The 25,200-nt window shown below is 45.0% G+C and overlaps 2 pseudogenes; both read right to left on the bottom strand.

Annotated features, from left to right (window-relative positions):
* Positions 1–3,403: 3,403 nt before the first annotated feature.
* Positions 3,404–6,035, bottom strand: LOC135964849 (putative uncharacterized protein encoded by LINC00596; annotated as a pseudogene).
* Positions 6,036–6,358: 323 nt separating this feature from the next.
* Positions 6,359–14,400, bottom strand: LOC135964848 (protein GVQW1-like; annotated as a pseudogene).
* Positions 14,401–25,200: the final 10,800 nt, after the last annotated feature.

The raw sequence follows: 25,200 nt of genomic DNA, 5'->3' as shown, positions 1-25,200 counted from the left end.
AGAGATGGAAGCAACCCAAATGTCCATTGATGGTTGAATGTATAAACACATTTGGTATACATATAATGGAACACTATGCAACCTTAAAAAGGCAGGAAATTCTGTCTGGGTGCAGTGGCTCACGCCTGTAATCCCAACACTTTGGGAGGCTGAGGTGGGCAGATCACGAGGTCAAGAGATCGAGACCATCCTGGCCAACATGGTGAAACCTTGTCTCTACTAAAAATACAAAAATTAGCTGGACGTGGTGGCGGGCGCCTGTAGTCCCAGCTACTCGGGAGGGCTGAGGCAGAAGAATCGATTGAACCTGGGAGGTGGAGGTTGCAGTGAGCCGAGATCAAGCCATTGCACTCCAGCAGCCTGGGCAACAAGAGCAAAACTCAAAAAAAAAAAGAAGAGTATCACCAATATCACCAGTACACATGCCTGTAGTCTCAGCTACTCAGGAGGCTGAGGTGGAAGAATTGCTTGACCCCAGGAGTTTGAGTCTGCAGTGACCTATGGTTGCGCCACTACACTCCAGCCTGGGTGACAGAGTGAGACCCTGTCTTAAAAACGAAACAAAACGAAAACACCACAAGTCAGGCTAAACTCTCTGCCCTCGTGGAGCTCACATTCTAATCAATCCATAGACAGAAGTGTGTGTTGAATATGTTCAACTGGGACTTAACACTTTCCTACTTCATTCTAGTGAACCTTCTCATACTGCAGAGGTGGAATTTTATAAATGGCATTTCACAGGCTTCCATTCATGTAGGATTCTGGGTAAGAACTAGATATGGTCCATTAGATGTATTTAGGTAAGATTCGTAAGGGAGAAATGAGGAAGAAGCCATTTCCTGCACTTGGCTGTTTCTGTTGGCCAATACGATCATTGCTGGAGACATGAGTTTTTTCTGCAGCAGAATATCAGTTTGTTTTGTTTTGAGAAGAAGTTTCACTCTTGTCTCCCAGGCTGGAGTGTAATGACATGATCTCAGCTCACTGCAACCTCCACCTCCCAGGTTCAAGCGATTCTCCTGCCTCAGCCTCTGAAGTAACTGGGATTACAGGCACCTGCCACCACACCCAGCTAATTTTTATATTATTTGAGACGGAGTATCTCTCTGTCCCCCAGGCTGGAGTGCAGTGGCGCGATCTGCAATCACTGCAAGCTCTGCCTCCTGGGTTCACGCCATTCTCCTGCCTCAGCCTCCCGAGTAGCTGGGACTACAGGCACCTGCCACTACACCCGGCTAATTTTTTGTATTTTTAGTAGAGACGGGGTTTCACCATGTTAGCCAGGATGGTCTTGATCTCCTGACCTCGTGATCCGCCTGCCTCAGCCTCCCCAAGTGCTGGGATTACAGGCGTGAGCCACCGTGCCCGGCCAATGTTTATATTCTTAGTAGAGATGGGGTTTCACCATGTTGGCCAGGCTGGTCTTGAACTCCTGACCTCAAGTGATCCACCCTCCTCAGCCTCCCAAAGTGCTGGAATTACAGGTGTGAGCCACCACTCCCAGCCCAGAATTTCCGTTTCTAGTCTCTCTGAGTCTTGAAAAGTAGTAGCAGTAATAGACCGGGCGTGGTGGCTCACAACTGGAATCCCGGCACTTTGGATGGATCTCTTGAGGCCAGGAGTTCGAGACCAGCCTGGCCAACATGGCAAAACCCTGTCTCTACTAAAAATACAAAAATTAGCCAGGCGTGGTGGCTGAGGAACAAGAATCACTTGAACCTGGGAGACAGATGTTGCAGTGAGCTGAGATAGCACCACTGCACTCCGGCCTGGATAACAGAGTAAGACTCTGTCTTCAAAAAAAAAAAAAAAAGAATGAATGAAAGGTACTAGCAGCAATGATGGCTTGCAACAACAGTACTTACCCAGTCCTAACTTTCTTCTTTTTTTTTTTTTTTTGAGAGTCCCATTCTGTTTCCCAGGCTGGAGTGCAGTGGTGCAATCTTGGTTTACTGCAACCTCCACCTCCCAGGTTCAAGCAATTCTCCTGCCTCAGCCTCCTGAGTACCTGGGACTACAGGCATGCACCACCATGCCTTACTAATTTTTGTATTTTTAGTAGAGATGGGGTTTCACCATATTGGCCAGGCTGGTCTTGAACTCCTAACCTCACATGATCTGCCCGCCTCGCCTCCCAAAGTGCTAGGATTATGGGCGTGGGCCACTGCGCCCAGCCTACTATATATTATTTAGACCAGTAATTCTCAAAGTTTGGTCTGGGGACCTCCTGGAGACCTTCAAGACACTAACAGGGAGTAAGTGAAATCAAAACTACTTTAAAAATGATACTAATTCATTATTTGCCTTTTTCACTCTCATTCTTTCAAAGGTGTGGTGGAATATTCCAGGGACTATTTGCTGACTCATTGCTAATGGCTAATGGAATGTGTGCTGGTATATTCTTGCATTTTCAAGCTTCTTCAGTTTTAATTTCTAAAAGAGAAAATATAAATAGCTATAATCCATATAAACAAAAGCTCTTTGGGGTCACCAGTAATTTTTTTTTTTTTTTTTTTTTTTGATACGGAGTCTCTTTGTGTTGCCCAGGCTGGAGTGCAATGGCGCTATCTCAGCTCACTGCAACCTCTGCCTCCTGGGTTCAAGCGATTCTCATGCCTCAGTCTCCTGAGTAGCCGGGATTACAGGCACATGCCACCGCATCTGGCTAATTTTTTTGTTCTTGTTGTTTTTCAGTAGGGATGGGGGGGTTCACCATATTGGCCAGGCTGGTCTCGAACTTGTGACCTCAAGTGATCCACCCACCTCGGCCTCCCAAAGTGCTGGGATTACAGGCATGAGCCACCATGCCCGGCCATGGGGGTTACAAGTAATTTTTAACAGCATTAAGGGATCCTGATATCAAAACATTTGAGAACTACTGACCTAAGTCATTGTGTATATTCATTCTTGTACTATTTGTAGTGGCCCGACTTCGTCCATTTCTGGATGCCTGATTCCCACACATGGCTATACCCATGCCATGTTCAACACTCTCCTACCAGGATGCCTTTCATTTTGATTAACACGCTTCAGACAGTATCTTCTTCCACACAACCAGTAACAGCTGTTTTGGCACAGCCCTGGGACTCCGCATAACTGAGAACTGTCCTCATGGCCAGCACAAGACCCACAGACCTGCTGGTGCTGGATTATCTTTTCTGGCTGACTCATCTGGGATACCTGGTTTCTGCCCCTGCCTTTGCCCTATTGAGCACTAGACTGACCCAGCAGTTGTCAGCTGCCCACATTTAAGCTGAGTTAGCTGGGTTAGTGGGGGCCCGTATCCCTGTCCAATTCCAGAGAGTGAGTTGTGTCAAACTTAAGTTGCTTGGAAGTTTCCTGCCAACCAGATAATGGATTCATATTTGCTTTTAATCGTGGCTATACCGGCCGGGTGCCGTGGCTAATACCTGTAATCCCAGCACTTTGGGAGGCCAAGGTGGGTGGATCACTTGAGGTCAGGAGTTTGAGACCAACTTGGCCAACACAGTGAAACCCTGTCTCTACTAAAAATACAAAACCTAGCCAGGCATGGTGGCACATGCCTGTAGCCCCAGCTACTCTCTACTCGGGAGGCTGAGGCAAAAGAATCGCTTGAACCCGGGAGGCAGAGGTTGCAGTGAGCAGGATCATGCCAGTGCACTCCAGCCTGGGCAACAGAGCTAGATTCCATCTCAAAAAAAAAAAAAATTTATGGCTATCCCTTCCCACAAGAATGCCATTATCTGTGTATTTGTACTCTATAATTAGATTTAAAGTTAAAACATAAACTGTTGGCCAGGCACGGTGGTTCACACCTGTTATCCCAGCACTTTGGGAGACTGAGGTGGGCGAATCACCTGAGATCAGGAGTTCAAGACCAGCCTGGCCAACATGGTGAAACCCCATCTCTACTAAAAATACAAAAACTAACCAGGCATGGTGGCACATGCCTGTAATCCCAGCTACTCAGGAGGCTGAAGCAAGTGAATTGCTTGAACTCAGGAAGCAGAGGTTGCAGTGAGCCAAGATCGCACCATTGCACTCCAACTTGGGCACCACATCAAGACTCTGTCTCAAAACAACAACAACAACAACAACAACAACAAAATTAACTGTTAATAATGGATGTTTCTTGTGGATAGTAGGGACCATGTCATACATTCTGTCAACTTCGCTTTTTTTTCTTTCTTTCTTCTTCTTCCCCCATAGTGAGAATGTATAGACTTTCGAGGACTCTGGAAACAGATTGTGTGTTTGAATCCTGGCTCTCCCACTTATAGTTGTGTGCATTTGGACAGGTCGAGTATTGCTCAGTGCCTCAGTTTTCACACATGTAAAATGGAGATTTAAAACAGCATGGGCTGTGCGCGGTGGCTCACGCCTGTAATCCCAGCACTTTGGGAGGCCAAGGCAGGTGGATCATATAAGGTGAGGAGTGGCCTGGCCAATATGGTGAAACTTCGTCTCTACTAAAAATACAAAAATTAGCTGGGTGTGGTGGTACATGCCTGTAATCCCAGCTACTCGGGAGGCTGAGGCACGAGAATCTCTTGAACCCAGGAGGCAGAGATTGCAGTGAACTGAGATCGCTCCACTGCACTCCAGCCTGAGCGACAGAGCAAAACTCTGCTCAAAAATAAATAAATAAAAATGAAATTTCAAATAAAATTTAAATGCACCAAAAAAAGAAGATTTTTTTAAAAGCCTTTATCTCGTAGAGTTAAATAACAAATATATGTAAAGCGTTTAGAATTATGACAGATACATACATATGTAAGTGATTAAAAATCAGAAAACAATGGACTTACAGAAGCTATACTATGAGCCAGACATGGTGGCTCACGCCTGTAATCCCGACAATTTGGGAGGCCAAGACGGGTGGATGTCTTGAGGCCAGAAGTTCAAGACCAGCCTGGCCAACATGGCGAAATCCTGTCTCCACTAAAAATACAAAAATTAGCTGGGTGTTGTGGCAGGTGCCTGTAATCCCAGACTGAGGCAGAAGAATCGCTTGAACCTGGAAGGCAGAGGTTGCAGTGAGCCGAGATCGTACCATCGCACTCCAGCCTGGGCGACAAGAGCGAAACTCCGTCTCAACAACAACAAAATCTATACTATGAAGCTTTCGTGAGTATAGAGATGTAGAAAAAAATTATAATAAATCTCAAAGACCTGATCTTTATCAGGAAACTTGAGATGCTATTCGCCTAAGTGCTTTAGAGAATGCCAAGCACTTAATTATCCAGCCTGCTTTGTTTAGAAAGACAAACCCAAGGGTTAGTGAATTTCTGCATAAGAGTTACCATAAAATTTAAGATGCATCTAAAAGAATTCTGAACTATGTTATCATAAAAATAGACTAAGTCTTTTAATTAAAAAGACAAAGAGCTTTTCTATACTATTGAAATGCTTATTTTAATAATCCCAGGGAGTATTTACTTGTAATCCTGAGGCTATTAATTTTTATTATAGGAAACTACATTTTTAAAAGAATGTTTGTTAGAGGAAATGGTGGTTATTCATTCAAAGCTATAAACTATGTTCGTTTTGGAAGGTTAATTTTACTCCAACTTGGTGATAAATTAACCCACTCACTATGAGCTCACTAATCTAAATCTAATTAACTTGGCCAGCATAAAAGTCTAGACAGATTCTCTTAAATTTGGGAATACATCTAAATACATTCCTTCATGTTAAAAAAAAAAGTTAAAAAAGTTATAAGAAAATAAATATAAGACTCAAATAAATTAACTTTAAAGAGCAATGCAGGCCGGGTGCAGTGGCTCACACCTGTAATCCCAGCACCTCGGGAGGCCAAGGCAGGTGGGTCACTTGAGGTCAGGCATTCAAGACCAGCCTGGCCAATATGGTGAAACCACATCTCTACTAAAAATACAAAAATTAGCTGGATGTGGTGGCGCATGCCTGTAGTCCCAGCTACTCGGGAGGCTAAGGCAGGAGAATGGCTTGAACCTGGGAGGTGGAAGTTGCAGTGAGCCGAGATCACACCATTGCACTCCAGCCTGGGTGACAGATCAAGACTCTGTCTCAAAAAAAAAAGCAATGCAGAGAATGAAATTCTGTTACGTGCTACAACATGGCTGAAACTTGAAAACATTATGCTAAGTGAAATAAGCCAAATACAAAGGGACAAATATTATATGATTCCACTTACACGAGGTACCTAAAATAGGCAAATTCATAGATACAGACGATAGAATAAAGGTTCCCAGGAGCTACAGGTAGGAAGTAATGGAGGGTTATTGTTTAGTGGTACCGAGTTTTAGTTTGTGATGATAAAAAAGTTCCAGAAATTGGCCGGGCGCGGTGGTTCAAGCCTGTAATCCCGGCACTTTGGGAGGCCGAGGCAGGCAAATCACGAGGTCAAGAGGCTGAGACCATCCTGCCCAAGATGATGAAACCCTGTCTCTACTAAAAACACAAAAATTAGCTGTCTGTGGTGGTGCACGCCTATAGTCCCAGCTACTCAGGAGGCTGAGGCAGGAGAATTGCTTAAACCCGGGAGGTGGAGGTTGCAGTGAGCCGAGATCGCACCGTTGCACTCCAACCTGGCAACAGAGGGAGACTCCATCTCAAAAAAAAAAAAAGTTCAGAAATTGATAGTAGTGATAGTTGTACAACATTGTAAATGTACCTAATGCCACAGATTTGTACACTTTAAAATAGTTAAAACTGTAATCTTATGCATATTTTACCACAATAAAAAATACTGTACCAAAAAAACATAAAATTTTTTACATGACAACTAGCCTGAACTCTGCAAAATGTCAACATTATGAAAAATCCACAAATGTAGGGGATTTAGACTAAAAGAGAGTAAAGAGACCCAATAACCAATCGCAACGAGTGAACTTTGATACAATCCTGATTTGGGAAAAAGTCTACAAAATACATTCTTAGGCTGGGCATGATGGCTCACGCCTATAATCCCAGCACTTTGGGAGGGCGAGGCAGGTGGATCACGAGGCCAGGAGTTCGAGACCAGCCTGATCAACATGGTGAAACCCCATCTCTTCTAAAAATACAAAAATTAGCCAGGTGTGGTGGCGCATGCCTGTAATCCCAGCTACTCAAGAGGCTGAGGCAGGAGAATTGCTTGAACCCGGTAGGCAGAGGTTGCAGTGAGCCAAGATCGTGCCACTGCACTCCAGCCTGGGCGACAGAGTGAGACTCCATCTCAAAAAGAAAAAAAAAAAAAATTCTTGTAACAATCGAGGAAATTTGAAAATGAACTAGCAATTAGAAGGTATTATGAGGCAGGGTATGGTGGCTCACCCTCTAATCCCAGCATTTTTGGAGGCCAAGGCTGGAGGATTGCTTGAGCCTAGCAGTTCAAGACCAGCCTAGGCAACATAGCAAGACCCTGTCTCTACAAATAATACAAAATAAAAAAAATTAGCTAGGCACGGTGGCATGCGCCTGTGGTCCCAGCTACTCAGGAGGCTGAGGCAGGAGGACCACCTGAACCTAGAGGTTGAGGCTGCAGTGAGTCATGATTGCACCACTGCACTTGCAGCCTGGGCAACAGAGTGAGACCCTGTTTCAAAACAAAACAAAACAAACAAACGAACAAAACTTCCTGCTACCTACATCCCTGGAGCTACCCTGTGTGCTCTTCTGAGGCTTGACTTTCAGCTTCCCTTCGGTAAGCTATCCCATATCTTTCCAATAAAATATTTTTGTTGTTGCTGTTATTAAGACCAGAATTGGTCACTGATGTTTTCAATCAATGAACCATGGCTGATCCAATGTTGTATCTATAAAAGACATAGAAAATCGGCATAGTGAAAATTCCTAGCATAAAAAAATCTATTGCTTTTATCTGACAGTTTAATATTCTCCAGGCAAGAGACAAATTACAACTTTGTGAAATGAGCTGTGAACAACAAAACTAATAAAAATCATTCAGAGGTGAAACGAATGAAAGGTGAGAGAGGCATTACATGTACTCTGCCTCTGGAATACAATTCCACTTCCCTACCAAAGAAGGCGATGGGGAGGCAAAGGAAGCAGAAAGTAGAAAAAGCTGCTTCGGCTCCCTTGAATAGGAATCTGGCAATAATCTGGCTGCTATTTACTAGCACGCACCATCCAAAGCACCATGTTAATCCTTCATATGCAGCGCCTCACTGATTTCTCCCAAGGGCACAATTATTATCTATCATTTGGCTATATATATTCTGATTCTCTCCACTTTACAGAAAACTGGGGCTCAAGATTGTTAAATCATTAAGTCGAAGTCCCAGAGGTGGGAAGGGCAGGATCCAAACACAACTGTGTGACTCCAGCGCTGGGGTAGGAGCACCTTGAAGGTGAAAGAGCCCAGAGAACTGCAGCTTCCTAGTCCAGCCTCACGTCAGCATCCCTGAGACCTAAGCTCCTCCCACTCAGATTCCTGAGCCAATCTGGAGAGAGGCCAATGGATATTGATAGACTCTGCATCTCTCCACCCTCTCTGGACCCAAGAGCTTTGTTTGCAAACTTCCTACAAAGCACTCAACTGCTAGCTTCTGAGATTCCCATGAGTCACCTCTGCTGCCTGAAGATCTGGGTCTGGATGAGCCCTAGCCACCCCTATGCCCCACCCTCCCAAGTTATCACACTTTATAAGCCCTGCTTCTCCAGGTTTGTGTCATTTACCGGGGCCAGATTTCTCCCATTCCCATTCTCCGAGACTTAGGAAAGCCTAGTGGTTACATTTAACCAACTAGGCTTATACAACAACCCTACTAAAAAGGCATGGTTATCATTTCTATTTTTAGGTTGAGGAGCCTGAAGATGAAGAATCTTACACACAGAAGCATAGACTTTGGTCTGCTTCACCACTGCTTCTGTGTGTAAGATTTAGTTGGGGTTGCTGTGAGGACGAAATGCACTAACCTATATAACGTGTGTGTGTGTGTGTGTGTGTGTATTACAGTGCCTGGCACCTTGTAAGCACTCAGTAAACAATAGTTGCTATTCTTATTACTTTCATTGTTCATTGTTATCCCCACACTATACTCTGTCCAGCCTAACTCTCATCCCCATCTTCTGATTTGGGGCCTAGATCTCCTGCTTTTCTTGTCAATACATATTTTTTTTCTCTCTAGAAGTGAATCCCAACCCTGGGAGGACTCCCAGGTCACTGATGAGTCTTCTTCTATTACACAGAACTCCCAGAATCAGGAGTTTGGCCTGCCTGACTTTTTCATTTATTAAACTTATTTCTGAGTGGATTTTTGTTGTTATGCTCACCAATTTTCATCTAGAACTTGAATGTAGGTAGTAGCCCCTGGGAGAATCAATAAAGGATGGGGGTTCATGGGCTGCGGTTAGAGGCTGGACTCTCAAGTTAGCTGGGCCTGACCTGGCCCTTGCTGGCTGTGCTTCAGTTTCCCCAGCTATAAAATGGGGAGTTTTCGGGTGCAGGGGCTCACGCCTGTAATCCCAACACTTTGGGAGGCCAAGGCAGGCGGATCACTTGAGGTCAGGAGTTTGAGAGCAGCCTGACCAACACGGTGAAGACTTCTATCTCTACAAAAAATATTTTTTAAAAAATTAGCTGGGCATGGTGGCTCATGCCTGTAATCCCAGCTATTCGGGAGGCTGAGGCAGGAGAATCAGTTGAACCCGGGAGGCAGAGATTGCAGTGAGTCGAGATCGTGCCATTGCACTCCAGCCTGGGCAACAGACCGAGACTCCGTCTCAAAAATAAATAAAATAAAATAAAATGAGGAGTCTCTCTCTTTCAGGGATGTAGCAAGGATTCCATGATATAGTGTCTGGAAAGCCCAAGTGCGTGGCACAGAGTAGGTATGAGTGATGTCAGTTTCCTTCCCTCTTGGACCCATCAGCAGCTTGAGATGCCAAAAGCATCTTAAAAGAGAGGTCCCATCTCTAAGGAAGTTGCAGGGTGCCCCCTCTCCTGTTGCCCCTTCTACTTTCTCCCCAGCCACTCCCTCCTTTCATCAGATGAAACTTTGTCATTCTAAAGTTGGGGGTGGGAGGTAGGGAAACAATGGGCAGAGAGGCTGTTCTGAGGGCCCCATGTGGCCCTCCCTGCTTGAATGCCATCTGGTCAGGAACCAGGCTTGCCTTTTACAAAAACACATCCATTCTGGAAACTACCACTTAAGGAAAAACTTTTTTGAGTCTTCAAAAACAGCAGTAGAAGGCCGGGTGTGGTGGCTCACGCCTGTAATCCTAGCACTTTGGGAGGCCAAGGTGGGCAGATCACCTGAGGTCGGCAGTTAGAGACCATCCTGACCAACATGGAGAAACCCCATCTCTACTAAAAATACAAAATTAGCCTGGCGTGGTTGTGCATGCCTGTAATTCCACCTATTCAGGAAGGCTGAGGCAGAAGAATTGCTTGAACCCAGGAGGCGGAGGTTGCAGTGAGCCAAGATGGCGCCACTGCACTCCAGCCTGGGCAACAAGAGCAAAACTCCGTCTCAATAAAATAAATAAATAAAACAAAAACAGCAGTAAAGATGATTAAAGAGGTAGAGAACAGGGCCTGTAGGGAAAACTCCAGAACCTGGATTGTTTAGGTTAAGGAAGTAAAGGCTGAAGGGCTAGGGTGAGCTGCTGAGAAACAATATTTGAGGAGGCAGAGCCAAAAAGGACTGGTAAGTATATGCTATAGATTGAGAGTGTTGAGGGGCAGGGCGTTAAAAGGGTCTTGGCAAGTCCACTGATGCAGGGGACTAAATTAGGTGGCTCTCCTTAAGAAAAATAGTGCAGAATTGTAAACACAACATTACTAGGACCCTTCTTAGGCTTTAAAAGGAGTTTATGCAGGGGAGTGGCCCTGGGGCTTAAACTCTGCTAACTTCACAGTGAATTTACCTCTAGCCAAGGGTGCAACAAGTGATCTGGTAATACAGGTTAGGGAAATGGTCTCAGAGCTTGATTGTTCTGGAAACTTCTTCTCTTTCCCTAACTAATGCCTTCTTAGCTTGCAAAATGCAATGCAAGCCTGCCCTCCACTCAGAACTCCTACCAGACATGGCCCTTCCCCACCATGGTGGTTTCATGCTTCTCCTTCATGCCTGTACCTATCACACACTCATTTGTACCACTCTGCTTGTGTATTAGTCATCTATTGCTATGCAACAAATTCTCCAAAATGTAGGGGCTTAAGACTATACCCATTCATTCTCTCAGTTTTAATGGATCAGGCATCCAGGCATGGCTTAGCTAAGTCCTTGGTCAGCAAAGGCTCGGTGGAAAACATCTGCTTCCTAGCTCACATGATGGTTGGCAGAATTCAGTTCCTCACAGGCTGTTGGACTGAGGCCTCAGTTCCTCAAGAGCTGCTGGTGGGAGGCCTCCCTGGGTTCCCTGCCATGTAGGCCTCTCCATCAAGTAAGTGTGGCAGCTGGCTTCATCAGACCAAGCAAATGAGAGGGCAAGAGAAAGAGAGAGAGAGAGCTATCAAGATGGAAGTCACAGTTATTTGTAACCTAATCACAGAAGTGACATCCTATCACTTTTGTCATATTCCATTCATCAGAAGCAATTCACTAGGTCCAGTCTATATTCATGGGTAGGGAATTACACAAGGGCATGAATATCGGGAGACAGGGATCACTGGAAACCTTGTCAAAAGCCACCTACCACAATTGTCACTCCTTCTCATTGCCTGTTGCCCTGCCTGCCTCTGCCATTCCATTATGAGCTCCTTGAAGACAAGGACCACATTTTATTCTGTGCTTCTTGTGCCTGTTAAGTGAATGGATGATGAATAAATGAGTGATTACTCAAAGTAGCAGAAACAGAACCAAAAGCAAGTGCATCATTTTACTTAAAAGAGATTGCTATTTATTGTCTTCTGACCCAGCCATTTCACTTCTAGAAAGTTAAGAAAATAATCAAGAATATAATTACAAGAGTATATTAAGAAACTTTAAGGTCAGGAGCAGTGGCTCACCACTGTAATCCCGGCACTTTGGGAGGCCGAAACAGGTGGATCACTTGAGGTCAGAGATTCGAGACTAGTCTGGTCAACATGGCAAAACCCCATCTCTACTAAAAATGCAAAAATTAGCTGGGCATGGTGGCACATGCCTGTAATCCAAGCTATACGGGAGGCTGAGGCCTGAGAATAGCTTGAACCCAGGAGAAGGAGGTTGCAGTGAACCGAGATTGTGCCCCTGCACTAAGCCTGGGCAACAGAGTGAGACTGTGTCTCAAAAAAAAAAAAAAAAAAAGAGGCTTAGTTAAAAGTTAGTCCATTATAGCATTGTTTATAATAGCAAACTGCCCTCCCAAAAACAAAAATAAAAACAACTAAACTGTAAACTACCTAAATGTCCAATGATAAAGGATTGATTAGCTGCTAAGCTACACATACAGTGGATATTCTGCAATCATTAAAATGATACTTTTTATTTACTTATTTATTTATTTTGAGTTGGAGTCTCACTCTGTCACCCAGGCTGGAATGCAATGGCGTGATCTCAGCTCACTGCAACCTCCGCCTCCCAGGTTCAAGCAATTCTCCTGCCTCAGCCTCCCGAGTAGCTGGGATTGTAGGCGCACACCACCACACCTGGCTAACTTTTGTATTTTTAGTAGAAACAGGGTTTCACCATATTGGCCAGGCTGGTCTCTTGGCCAAGCTGGTCTCAAACTCCTGACCTTGTGATCCACCCACCTGGGCCTCCCAAGGTGCTAGGATTACAGGCATGAACCACACTGCGGCTGGCCAGTTCTTTTTTTTTTTTTTTAAGTTACAAAGCAGCGTATGCATTTCATCTTTTTACAAAGTGAATATACATGTTAAAATATCTGGGGCAGATACTACTTAGTCCAGGCCTGATAGCTAGGCTGGTTCTCTCCTTTCGAATCAGCAATCTCTGCTGCAAACAAGCTCCAGCAGATCCTCAGTCAGGCCAAGAAGCATCTGAGCTTGATCCCTTCTTTTTATTTATTGGATTTGGAGATATTAGAACAGCATCGTATGCCTTAAGTTTGGCATTGTCCAATCCAGATGTTAGTTGGGACAGAAAGAATTACCCAGAGGCCCGGTGCAGTGGTTCACGTCTATAATCCCAGCATTTTGAGAGGCTGAGGTGAGCAGATCACTTGAGGCCAGGCATTCGAGACCAGCCTGGCCAACATGGTGAAACCTGTCTCTACTAAAAATACAAAAAATTAGCTGGATGTGGTGGCATATGCCTGTAATCCCAGCTACTCAGGAGGCTGAGGCAAGAGAACTGATTGAACTCTGGAGGCGGGGTTTGCAGTAAGTTTAGATCGGGACACTGTGCTCCCGCCTGGGTGATGAAGCAAGACTCAGTCTCAGAAAAAAAAAAAAAAAAGAAAGAAAGAAAGAGAAAAGAAAGAATAACCCAGAGCCCTGGAACAAACTGGGTCCCAACGATTCATCCAAGTTTTACTTGGTGAATGTGGATTATAGCAAACTGAAGAAAGAAGGTCTAGATTTGTAAATGAAGTGTTTCACTATTAAAGCTGCTTTTGAATGAAGGTCTTCCTGAAGCCATCCGCACCATTTTCCGTTTAATCAGGAAATATTCAGGAAATATAAAAATTATTGTATTTATTAATATATTAGATTAATAAATAACTGAAACTTGAAAAAAAAAAAACCTGGAAGGATTAAATCAGTTTTGAGCAGCCATGAAGTTCAGATAAGCCATTTTTAAGTTGCATTAAACAATAGGTGTTTTGGTTTTTTGTCTTATTCACATGACAAGATGTCTGGAGTCAGGCAGATTCTGGCCCTCATTCTTTCTAGCTCAGTATCACCACAGTTCTTTTGCTTTTCCCCTCTTGCTTGCCACCCCATGGTCACAAGATGGCTGCCCTAGCTCCAGGCATCTCACCCACATTCAAAGCAGGAAGAACAGGTATCAGGAAGCTCCAGTCATGGCTGACTCTTTACTAGGAAAGCAAAAGCTTTACTAGAAGTCCCCCACCAGACTTCCTTAACTCTTCCACTGACCGAGTCATATGGAGATTCCCAGACACAGGGGAGGCTGAAGACACTAGAAACAGAATTTCATGATTGATATAGAAAATTATGATTTGTGCTCCAAGGCTGGGCACTCAAACAAGCTTGGAATTCTGTTAATGAAGAAGGGGAAGGGATCAAGTATCTGTTACCCCCTTTAGACAGGACACAGTGCTTCCTACTTTGTCACAGTCACCTCACTCCTTTTAGATTGCTTTACTCAGTTAATCACCTGCCTAGCCCCTGTGAAGGCATTTGACCTTTCAACACTTGGATACAAGGCTCAGAGTCAGAAAGTGTGAAAAGATTGCTAACTGTCTCCATTATCCATTACTTCCCGCTTTCTTCTAGTAATAAAATAACTTTCTCCCCAAGATATAGCAGGGTATATGGCTGTCCAGGTCCAGATCATAGTTCATGGTTACCGTTGCCATGGTAGCTAGCTGGGTGTGACCATGTAACTAAGTACTCACCACTGGAAAATGTATAGATTGATGTGATCATCACTTCTACATCATTTCCTAAAGTGAAATTGTTAGTCATTTACTTCCTCTTTCCCTCACTTACCACAGGCTTGTATATAGATGCTTCAGTGATGTCCTTGGAGACGGCAGAGCAACAAGATAGAAGGAACCTGTATCCCCGAATGACTACCTGGAGCAGAGCCCCTTACTCACCTCTGGACCCATCCTGAATCACCCGTATGCTTAAAGGGATAAAACAACAACAAAAAACAAAATAAGAAAAACGAACAAAACCTGTAAAACAAGAGATTCAAAATAAATTTACTCTAGCTGGGGCATGGTGGCTCATGCCTGTAATCCCAATAATTTGGGAAGTGGAGGCAGGAGGATCACATGAGCCCAAATGTTCAAGACCAGCCTCCGCAACATAGTGAGACCCTAAAGTAACTAGGCATGGCGGCCCATGCTAATAGTCCCAGCTAATAGTCCCAGTGGAGGCTGAGGTGGGAGAATCACTTGAGTCTGGGAAGCTGAGGCTGCACTGAGACATGATCCAGGCATGGTGGCGAGCACCTGTAATCCTAGCTAGTCAGGAGGCTGAGGCAGGAGGATTCCTCACACCCAGGAGTTTGAGGTTACAGTGAGCTGTGATCACACCATGGTACTCCAGCATGGAAGACAGAATGAGATCCTCTCTCAGTAATAAGTAAATAAATAAATTTATTCTGTATTTTTGAGCCTCTTTACTAAAGCAGCTTATTCTGTTCCTTAACTCATATAGGAAAGAAAAAACAAACTTCATTATGCCATTGGTGTGTTGTTAAAAGTTAAAAAAGAAAAAAAAAAAAGGAGGTTGGGAGCTAAGATGAAAAAACAGAGAAGTCAAATAAATGGAGGAATAAAAGATGTTCTTAGAAAGACCTGCATTACTGGGGAGGCAGCTGAATAAATAGGCAGGACAGTGAAAGAGCCTAGTCAGATGCCCGCTGAGCTCTGCTTTGGAGTTAATATGGTTTGGCATTGAAGCAAAATACAAAGACCCGGGTGAAGTTAAGCCATGGTAGCCTACATATGGCAGGAAGGCCCATGGTTCAAGAAGGGTCTGTGTAGATATGAATTAGATGGGAGGACCATTAGTCAGGGTCCTTAGGTTGCAAGCAACAGAAAGCAACTCTAACTTGCTCAAACAAAACAAAGAATTTACTAGAAGGACATTGGAAAGACCAAAGAATCTAAGGAAGATCTCAACAGCCAAGGCCAAGGAAAGGATAAGATGCAGGTAAGCTCGGGGAATCCCACTTACAGAAACTTGTGGGTTCCCTAGTATGCAGCAGAATTACCTGGAGGGGTTTTTAAAACAGATTGCTGGGGCCTACCCCCAGAATTTATAATCCAGTAGGTGTGGGTTGGGGCCTGGGAATCTGTATTTCCAACAAGTTCCCAGATGCTGTTGCTGCAGGTCAAAGGACCCTGTTATGAGAAGCACTGCTTTAGGGGAAACACATCAAATGACTCAGCTTCTATCCGTGAGTGTCTCCACGGTTCCAAAGTCCTGAGAAAGTCCAGTTGACCCAGGATTGAGTCACTCCTGTGGTCAGAGGAGGGGTTCTGTGATTGGCAGCCCTGTGAGTGTCACATGGGATGGGGGTAGGGAAGTTCCTCCAAGGAAGGAACACTGGACACAAAACTAGAAGATGTCCTCAAAATGGCAGTTGGGCAAGCTGAATGCACAGCTGTCTCCATCTGGAGCAAGACCTGCGGCAGCAACTTCTCCTCTCAGGGCAGAAGTTCCAGAATAGAGAACTGGAGGGGGGTGGGGTGGTAGGGAGAGGCAGAAGGTAGACTCCTACAGACTATTATCTGTATTCTAACCTCATTTCGTTTCCTGTCAAGAGAGGACACTCCCGCCTCCTAGAGACCAGTGATCAATTCCACAGCGGCTTTGGTGGCTACCGAAGCCCTGAGGAGTCAGTAGAACTTGCGTTGAGACCCATTTTGACCAGTTAGGCCACAGCCCAGGACAACATTTCACCATGCATGTTGTAGCTTTTTTCAGCTGCAGAGCGATTAACAGAGATAGTTCCTGAAAAGCCTAAGCATCTCATTTTTGCATCATACTGTATGTGCTCCTGTAGGGGAGAAGAAATTTCCATATACCTTCTTAGGGTCTATGGCTGGCCTAAGTTTTTTGTTGTTGTTGTTGTTGTTGTTGTTTTGAGACAGAGTCTCATGCTGTCGCCGAGGCTGGGGTGCAGTGGCGCGATCTCGGCTCACCACAACCTCCACCTCCCGGATTCAAGAGATTCTGCCTCAGCCTCCCTTGTAGCTACAGGCACGCGCCATCATGCCCAGCTAATTTTTGTATTTTTAGTAGAGACAGGATTTCACCATGTTGGCCAGGCTGGTCTCAAACTCCTGACCTCAAGTGATCCACCTGCCTTGGCCTCTAAAAGTTCTGGGATTACAGGTGTGAGCCACTGCGCCTAGCCTGGCCTAAGTATTAATATTAAACAGACGTAAGACAGAATAACACGAGAAAAGCATACAAAGTTTTTAAATATTTTATGTATACAGAGGAGTTGTCAGAAGGAAAGTGAAAACCCAAAGAAGTAATTAAGCCCAAAAGCTTATATACCTTTTTACATAAAGAATAATAAATCAATGGGTGATGTGAACTGGAGTCTGAGCTGGCTATAAAGAGAACAACAACAAAAGAATGACAGGCCGTGTGTGGTGGCTGACACCTGTAATCCCAGCACTTTGGGAGACCGAGGCGGGTGGATCACCTGAGGTCAAGAGTTCAAGACCAGCCTGGCCAACATGAGGAAATCCTGTCTCTACTAAAAATACAAAAATTAGCTGGGCATGGTGGTGGGTGCCTGTAGTCTCAGCTCCTCGGGAGGCTGAGGCAGAAAAATCGCTTGAACCTGGGAGGCAGAGGTTGCGAGACTGTGCCACTGCACTCCAGCCTGGGCAACAGAGAGAGACTCTGTCTAAAAAAAAAAATGACAAATTGTGGGGATGTGACAAGACAAAGAGTCTTGGGCTAAGGGCAGTTAACTGTGGGACAATGACTAGGAAATATATGGGGTTATTTTAGTAGGTTCATTTGTATAGGCCCACTGTGCTATCAACCCCCAGTCTCCGGGGGTGGGAATGTGCTTCTCTTCCTGATAAAGAGAGGGCACCTTTCTCAAGGGAAATCTTATGATCTGCTTTTAGGTAAAAAGATGGAGTTCAGAGGGCTTTTCCTGCACCTGCTGTTTCTCAAGTGGCTTCAACTCAAAATAATATGCCAGGGTGGCATATTTTGGGGTGGCATGTCCTGAACCCCTTCACTAACAATGAATTTTCTTCTTCAGAAAAACCTAGTAGTGGTCAGGCACAATGGTTCACGGTTGTAATCCCGGCACTTTGGGAGGCTGAGGCATGCAGATCACCTGAGGTCAGGTGTTCAAGACCAGCCTGGCCAACATGGTGAAACCCCATCTCTACTAAAAGAAATACAAAAATTAGCTCGGAGTGGTGGCACATGCCTGTAATCCCAGCTAGTTAGGAGGCTGAAGCAGGAGAATTGCGTGAACCTGGCAGGCAGAGGTTGCAGTGAGTCAAGATGGTGCCACTGCACTCTAGCCTGGGAGACAGAGCGAGACTTTGTCAGGGAAAAAAAAAAGAAAAAAGAAAAACTTAGTAGGGAAAAAAAATATATATTAACTTAATTAAATAAGCCGAGAGTTGTGTACGCTGGATTGTCAGCTATCAAATGCTTTTAAAATGTGGCTCACCTGAGCTTACAAATGAATATGATGATTGCAAGGAGTGTGTTAAAACCATTATGTTAATATTTACAAGGCAAACAATGTAATACACCATATTAATTGAATAAAGAACAAAAACCACCGCTTCAATAGATGCCTAAAAACATTTGACAAAATCTAACAGTTCAAAAACATTCAACAAACTAGGGAGAGAAGGGGACTTTCTCAACCAGATAAAGGATGTCCACAAAAATCCCCAGCGAACATCACACTTCCCTGTGAAAGGCTAGACACTTTCCCCAGAGATCCCTTATTAAGATTAATGGTTGCAGGGGCTGGTGGCGGGGAACAGGAAGTGACTGCTAGTGGGTATGGGGTTTCTTTTTGAGGTGGTGAGATTAGTGGTGATTGTTGCACAACTTGGTCAATGAATATACTAAAAATCAGTAAGGGTACGGTGGCTCACACCTGTAATCCTAGCACTTTGGGAGGCTGAGGCAGGAGGCTCACTTGAGCCCAGGAGTTCAAGACCAGCCTGGGTAACATAATGAGATTTCATCTCTAATTAAAAAAAAAAATTTTTTTAACTGGGCATAGTGGTGCACATCTGTAGTCCTAGCTACTCAGGAGGCTGAAGGGGGAGGATCCCTGGAGCCCAGGAGGTCGAGGCTTCAGTGAGCCATGATTGCACCACTGCACTCCAGCCTGGGCAACAGAGTGAGACCCTATCTCAAAAAAAAAAAAAAAAAAAAGCCACTGAAGTGTACACTTTAAAAGATACCTGAATTAAATCTCAAAACTGCTTTTTTTTTGAGTGGGGGACAGGGTCTCACTCTGTTGCCCATGCTGGAGTGCAGTGGCTGGATCTCGGCTCACTGCAACCTCCACCTGTGCAAGGATGACACAAATATTCATAAAGCAGTCCATATTTAATTTTTTAAATTAAAATTACCTAGTAAGGAAATATTCACATGAGAAGTCCTCAATTAAATGGGATCCAGAGTTAATTAATTCAGCAGCTGGCTGGTGTCATCAAGGACTCAAGTTCCTTTTCTTTTTTTCTTTTTCTTTTTTTTTTTTTTTTTTTGAGACAGAATCTTGCTCTGTCACCCAGGATGGAGTGCAGTGGCTTGATCTCGGCTCACTGAAACCTCCATCCCCCAGGTTCAAGTGATTCTCCTGCCTCAGCCTCCCCAGTAGCTGGGATTACAGGTCCCCACCACCATGGCCAGCTAATTTGTGTATTTGTAGTAGAGATGGGGTTTCACCATATTGACCAGGCTGGTTTTGAGCTCCTGACCTCAGGTGATGTGCCTGCCTCAGCCTCCTAAAGTGCTAGGATTACACGTGTGAGCCACTGTGCCCGGCCCAAGGGCCCAAGTTCTGTGCTCTTGCCACTCTACTATCCTCAACTTGTTGGCTTATCTTTAGGCCACCTTAGATCTAGCCATCCTGTTTGCTTTTTTTTTTTTAGAAATATGGGTCTCGCTATGTTGCCCAAGCTGGTCTCAAACTCCTGGCCTTAAGTGATCCTCCCATGTTGGCCTCTAGAGTAGCTAGAGTTACAGGTGGGAGCCACTACGCCAGTCCTGTTTACATATTAAAGTGAACCCATGTATTGGTCAGGATTCTTTTGGTTGCATATGTCAGAAATCTAACCCAGACTAGCTTTAAAAGAGTAGTTCAAAGGGACTTCAGGCATGTCTGGATCAAGGAGGGTGTCAGAACTCTCTTTCCATCTTTCAAGGTTTATTTGATTCTGTTTAGCTTCATTCTCAAACAGGTAGCGAGATGGCTACTGGTAGTGCCAAACCATCACTACTGTGTATCTTATAATGAGACAGAAAGAAAAAAAGATGGTGAGAGGGAAGGAAAAGAGAGAGAGACCGTCTTTCTTCTAACGTCCATATAATAAACATGAAGGAACTTATTAACTCACAGGGCTATCCCTGGACCAATCACTGGGGCCAAAGGAATATAGACCTTGGATTGGCCAGTCTTGGGTCTTCTGCCAAGACCCAAACCACAGGGACTGAGCTGGACTGGGGAGAGGAGGAATAATTTCCCACAGGAAGACAGGTCAAGCAACGAAAATGTGCCTGCCACACCCTAGAAGGCTGCAGAACATGAGGACATGAGCCATGTAGGACGTGAGGATGACACCAGGGTTCCAGTGCAAACTGAGGCTTAAGGGCACCTTCCAAGAAACCAGGAGCAAAGAGTGCAAGGAACTGGAGTTTTTGGAGGGCCTAGTATGTGTTGACCCAAGAACCCAGAGCTACTTGGAAGTGGCAGAAGCTGGGCTTCTGTGTGTTTTAGTTCCAAAGTCCATGCTGTTAGCACTGGAAGGACTAATCAAAGACAGAAGGGCTGAGACAGAGAGGAGCTTTATTCTTGTAATAGTGAGAGATGTCCAGGAGGCACCATGGAGGGGGCACTTGTCCCAGCCTGGGAACAGAAATCAGAGAAGCCTTTCTGATCCCACTACTGGGTATCTATCCAGAGGAAAGGAAGTCATCATATGAAAAAGATACTTGCACACGCATGTTTATAGCAGCACAATTCGCAATTGCAAAAGTATGGAACCAGCCTAACGCCCATCAATTGATGAGTGGATAAAGAAAATGTGGTATATAGGCCAGGTGCGGTGGCTCATGCCTGCAGTCCCATCACTTTGGGAGGCCAAGGCGGGTGAGTCACCTGAGGTTGGGAGTTCGAGACCAGCTTGACCACCATGGAGAAACCCCGTCTCTACTAAAAAAACAAAATTAGCCAGGTGTAGTGGTGCATGCCTGTAATCCCAGCTACTCAGGAGGCTGAGGCAGGAGAATCGCTTGAACCTGGGAGGCAGAGGTTGCGGTGAGCTGAGATCACGCCATTGCACTCCAGCCTGGGCAACAAGAGGGAAACTCTGACTCAAAAAAAAAAAAAAGAAAGAAAGAAGAGAAAAGCAAATGTGGTATATATATAATCCCAGCACTTTGGGAGGTTGAGACAGGAGGATCACTTGAGCCCAGGAGTTGGAGACCAGCACAGGCAATATGGTGAGACTCTGTCTCTACAAAAAAAAAAAAAAATGTTTTCTTTAGCTGGGTATAGAGGCTTGTGCCAGTGGTCGCAGCTATAGGGGAGGCTGAGGCAGGAGGATCACTCGAGCCTGGGAGGTCAAGGCTGCAGTGAGCCATGTTCATGCCATTGCACTCCAGTCAGGGCGACAGAGTGAGATTCTGTCTCAAAAAAAAAAAAAAAAAAAAATTGGAGTCAGTCTTCTCAAACCTTGTTGGTGATTTATCAACTAAGTGTATGTAATATTTTAAATTCTTCATTGTCCTTTCAACAGTGTTCACAGTATCTTCACTGGGAGTGGATTCTACCTTAAGAAACCACTTTCTGGCCAGGCGTGGTGGCTCATGCCTGTAATCCCAGCATTTTGGGGGGCTCAGAGGGGCAGATCACTTGAGGTCAGGAGTTCAAGACCAGCCTGGCCAACATGGTGAAATCTCGTCTCTACTGAAAATACAAAAAAATTAGCTTGGTGTGGTGGTGCATGTCTGCAGTCCCAGCTACTCAGCAGGCTGCGGTAGGAGAATCTTGAACCTGGGAGGCAGAGGAAGAAACCACTTTTTTTTTTTTTGAGATGGAGTCTTGCTCTGTCGCCCAGGCTGGAGTGCTGTGGCACAATCCTAGCTGACTGCAACCTCCAACTCCCAGGTTCAAGCGATTCTCCTGCCTCAGCCTTCTGAGTAGCTGGGACTACAGGCACGTGCCACCATGCCCGGCTAACTTTTTGTGTTTTTAGTATAGATGGGGTTTCACCATATTAGCCAGGATGGTCTTGATCTCCTGACCTCGTGATCTGCCTGCCTCGGCCTCCCAAAGTGCTGGGATTACAGGTGTGAGCCACTGTGCCCAGCCTAAGAAATCACTTTCTTTGTTCATCCATAAGAACCAATTCCTCAACTGCTCAAGTTTTACCATGAGATTTCAGCAATTCAGTTGCATCTCAGGCTGTACTTCTAGTTCTAGTACTCTTACTATTTGTACCATATCTGCAGTTACTTCCTCCATTGACGTCTTGAACCCCTTAAAATTATCCATGAATTGACACATAAAATTAACAACAAAAATCATCCATGAGGGCTGAATTCAACTTCTTCCAAAACTACTGTTTATGTTGATATTTTGACCTCCTCCCATGAATGACAAATATTCTTAATGGCATCTAGAATGGTGACTCCTTTCCAGAAGTTTTCAAATTTCCTTTTTTTCCCAGATCAGGGCAGGTACGGTGGCTCACGCCTATAATCCCAGCACTGTGGGAGGCTGAGGCCGGCGGATCACCTGAGGTCAGGAGTTCAAGACCAGCCTGGCCAATACGGGAACCCCCATCTCTACTAAAAATACAAAAATTAGCTGGGCATGGCCAGGCATGGTGGCTCATGCCTGTAATCCCAGCACTTTGGGAGGTCGAGGCAGGCAGATCACGAGGTCAGGAGATCCTGGCTAACACGGTGAAACCCCGTCTCTACTAAAAAAAAATACAAAAAATTAGCCGGGCATGGTGGCAGGTGCCTGTAGTCCCAGCTACTCGGGAGGCTGAGACAGGAGAATGGCGTAAACCTGGGAGGCGGAACTTGTAGTAAGCCGAGATTATGCCACTGCATTCCAGCCTGGGTGACAAAATGACACTCCGTCTCAAAAAAAAAAAAAAAAAATTAGCCGGGCATGGTGTCACATGCCTGTAATCCCAGCTACTCCTGAGGCTGAGGCAAGAGAATTGCTTGAACCCAGGAGGTGGAGGTTGCAGTGAGCTGAGATTGCACCACTGCATTCCAGCCTGGGCAACAAAGCAAGACCCTGACTCAAAACAAAACAAAACAAACCCCCCCTCAAAGAAAACAGATCCATCAGAGGAATCACTATTTATGGCAGCTATAGCCTTATGAAATGTATTTCTTAGGTAATAAGACTTGAAAGTCAAGGCTGGGTGCGGTGGCTCATGCCTGTAATAGCATCCCAGCACTCTGGGAGGCCAAGGTAGGTGGATGACTTAAGCTCAGGAGTTCAAGACCAGCCTGGGCAACATAGTGAGACACACCCCTCCCCCTCCGACCCACCACGCCACTGCTGTCCAAGAAAGAAAGAGAGAGAGAGAGAGAGAGAGAGAGAGAGAGAGAGGGAGGGAGGAAGGAAGGAAGGAAGGAAAACAAAAATTAGCCAGGAATGGTGGCACATGTCTGTGGTCTTAGCTACTTATGGAGCCAAGGTGGGAGGATGACTTGAGCCTGGTAGGCAGAGGCTGCAGTCAGCTGAGATCATGCCACTGCACACCTGGGAAACAGAGTCAGAGAGTCAGACTCTATCTCACAAAAAAAAATAAAAAATAAAAAAAGAAAGTCAAAATCACTTCTTGATCCATGGGTTACAGAATGGGTGTCATATTAGCAGGCATGAAAACAACATTAATCTCCTCATACTTCTCTGTCAGAGTTCTTGGATGACCAGGTGCATTGTCAATGAGCAGTCATATTTTGAAAGGAATCTTTCTTTCTGAATAGTGGGTCTAACGGTGAGCTTAAACTACTCAGTAAACTATGCTATAAATAGATGTGCTGTCATCTAGGCCTTGTTCCATTTAGAGAGCATAGGCAGAGTATGTTTGGCATAATTCTTAAGGGCCCTAGGATTTTCAGAATGATCAATGAGTATTGGCTTCAACTTAAAATCTCATTGAGGCCAGGAGTGGTGGCTCATGCCTGTAATCCCAGCACTTTGGGAGGCTGAGGCTGGCGGATCACGAGGTCAAGAGATTGAGACCATCTTGGTTTCATGGTGAAACCCTGTTTCTACTAAAAAATACAAAAATTAGCTGGGCGTGGTGGGGTGCACCCATAGTCCCGGCTACTCGGGAGGCTGAGGCAAAAGACTCGCTTAAACCCAGGAGGCAGAGGTTGCAGTGAGCCGAGATCGTGCTACTGCACTCCAGCCTGGATGACAGAGAGACTCTGTCTCAAAAAAAATAAAATAACAAAATAAATAAAGTCTTGTTGATCAGGGTGGTTGTTACTAAAGGTTAAGGTGGCTGTGGCTTTTTTTTTTTTTTTTTTTTTTTGAGACAGAGTCTCGCTCTGTTGCCCAGCTTGGAGTGCAGTGGGGCAGTCTTAGCTCACTGTGAACTCTGCCTCCCAGGTCAAGCAATTCTCCTGCCTCAGCCTCCTGAGTAGCTGGGATTACTGGGATTACAGGTGCCTGCCACCACACTCAGCTAATTTTTTATTTTTAGTAGAGACAGGGTTTCACCATGTTGGCCAGGCTGATCTTGAACTCCTGGCCTACGGTGATCTGCCCGCCTCGGCCTCCCAAAGTGCTGTGATTATAGGTGTGAGCCACCGTACCCAGCTGGCTGTGGCTATTTAAAAAAATAAGGCAACAGTGGCTCATGCCTGTAATCCCAGCATTTTGGGAGGCCGAGGTGGGTGGATCACTTGAAGTCAGGAGTTCAAGACCAGCCTGGCCAACATGGTCAAACCTCATCTCTACCAGAAAAAAAAAAAAAAAAAAATTAGCCGGGTGTCATTGTGCACGCTTGTAATCCCAGCTACTCTGGAGGCTGAAACAGGAGAATCTCTTGAACCCAGGAGGCGGGGGTTGCAGTGAATTGAGATCACAGAACTGCACTCCAGCCTAGGCAACAGAGGGAGACTCCATCTCAAACAAATAAATAAAAAAGAAAAATAAAGCAACAATGAGGTTTGCACCATTGTCGGTTTCTTCTTTTCACTTGAACACTTAGATAACATTGTAGGGTTATTCACTGGCCTAATTTCACTATTGTTATGTCTCAGGGAATAGGGAAGCTCCAGGAGTGGAGCAGTCAGAACACACACAACATTTATGGGTGATGTTCACCGTCTTACATGGGTGTGGTTTGTCGCACCCGAAAACAATCCCCGTAGTAACGACAAAGATCACTGATAGTAGATTACCATAACAGATATCATAATAATGAAAA

This window comes from Macaca fascicularis, chromosome 1 (assembly GCF_037993035.2).
Source record: "Macaca fascicularis isolate 582-1 chromosome 1, T2T-MFA8v1.1".
Classification (NCBI taxonomy): Eukaryota; Metazoa; Chordata; class Mammalia; order Primates; family Cercopithecidae; genus Macaca; species Macaca fascicularis.
The sequence above is the reverse complement of the archived record's forward strand: the minus strand, read 5'-3'. Positions and strand labels throughout refer to the sequence as shown.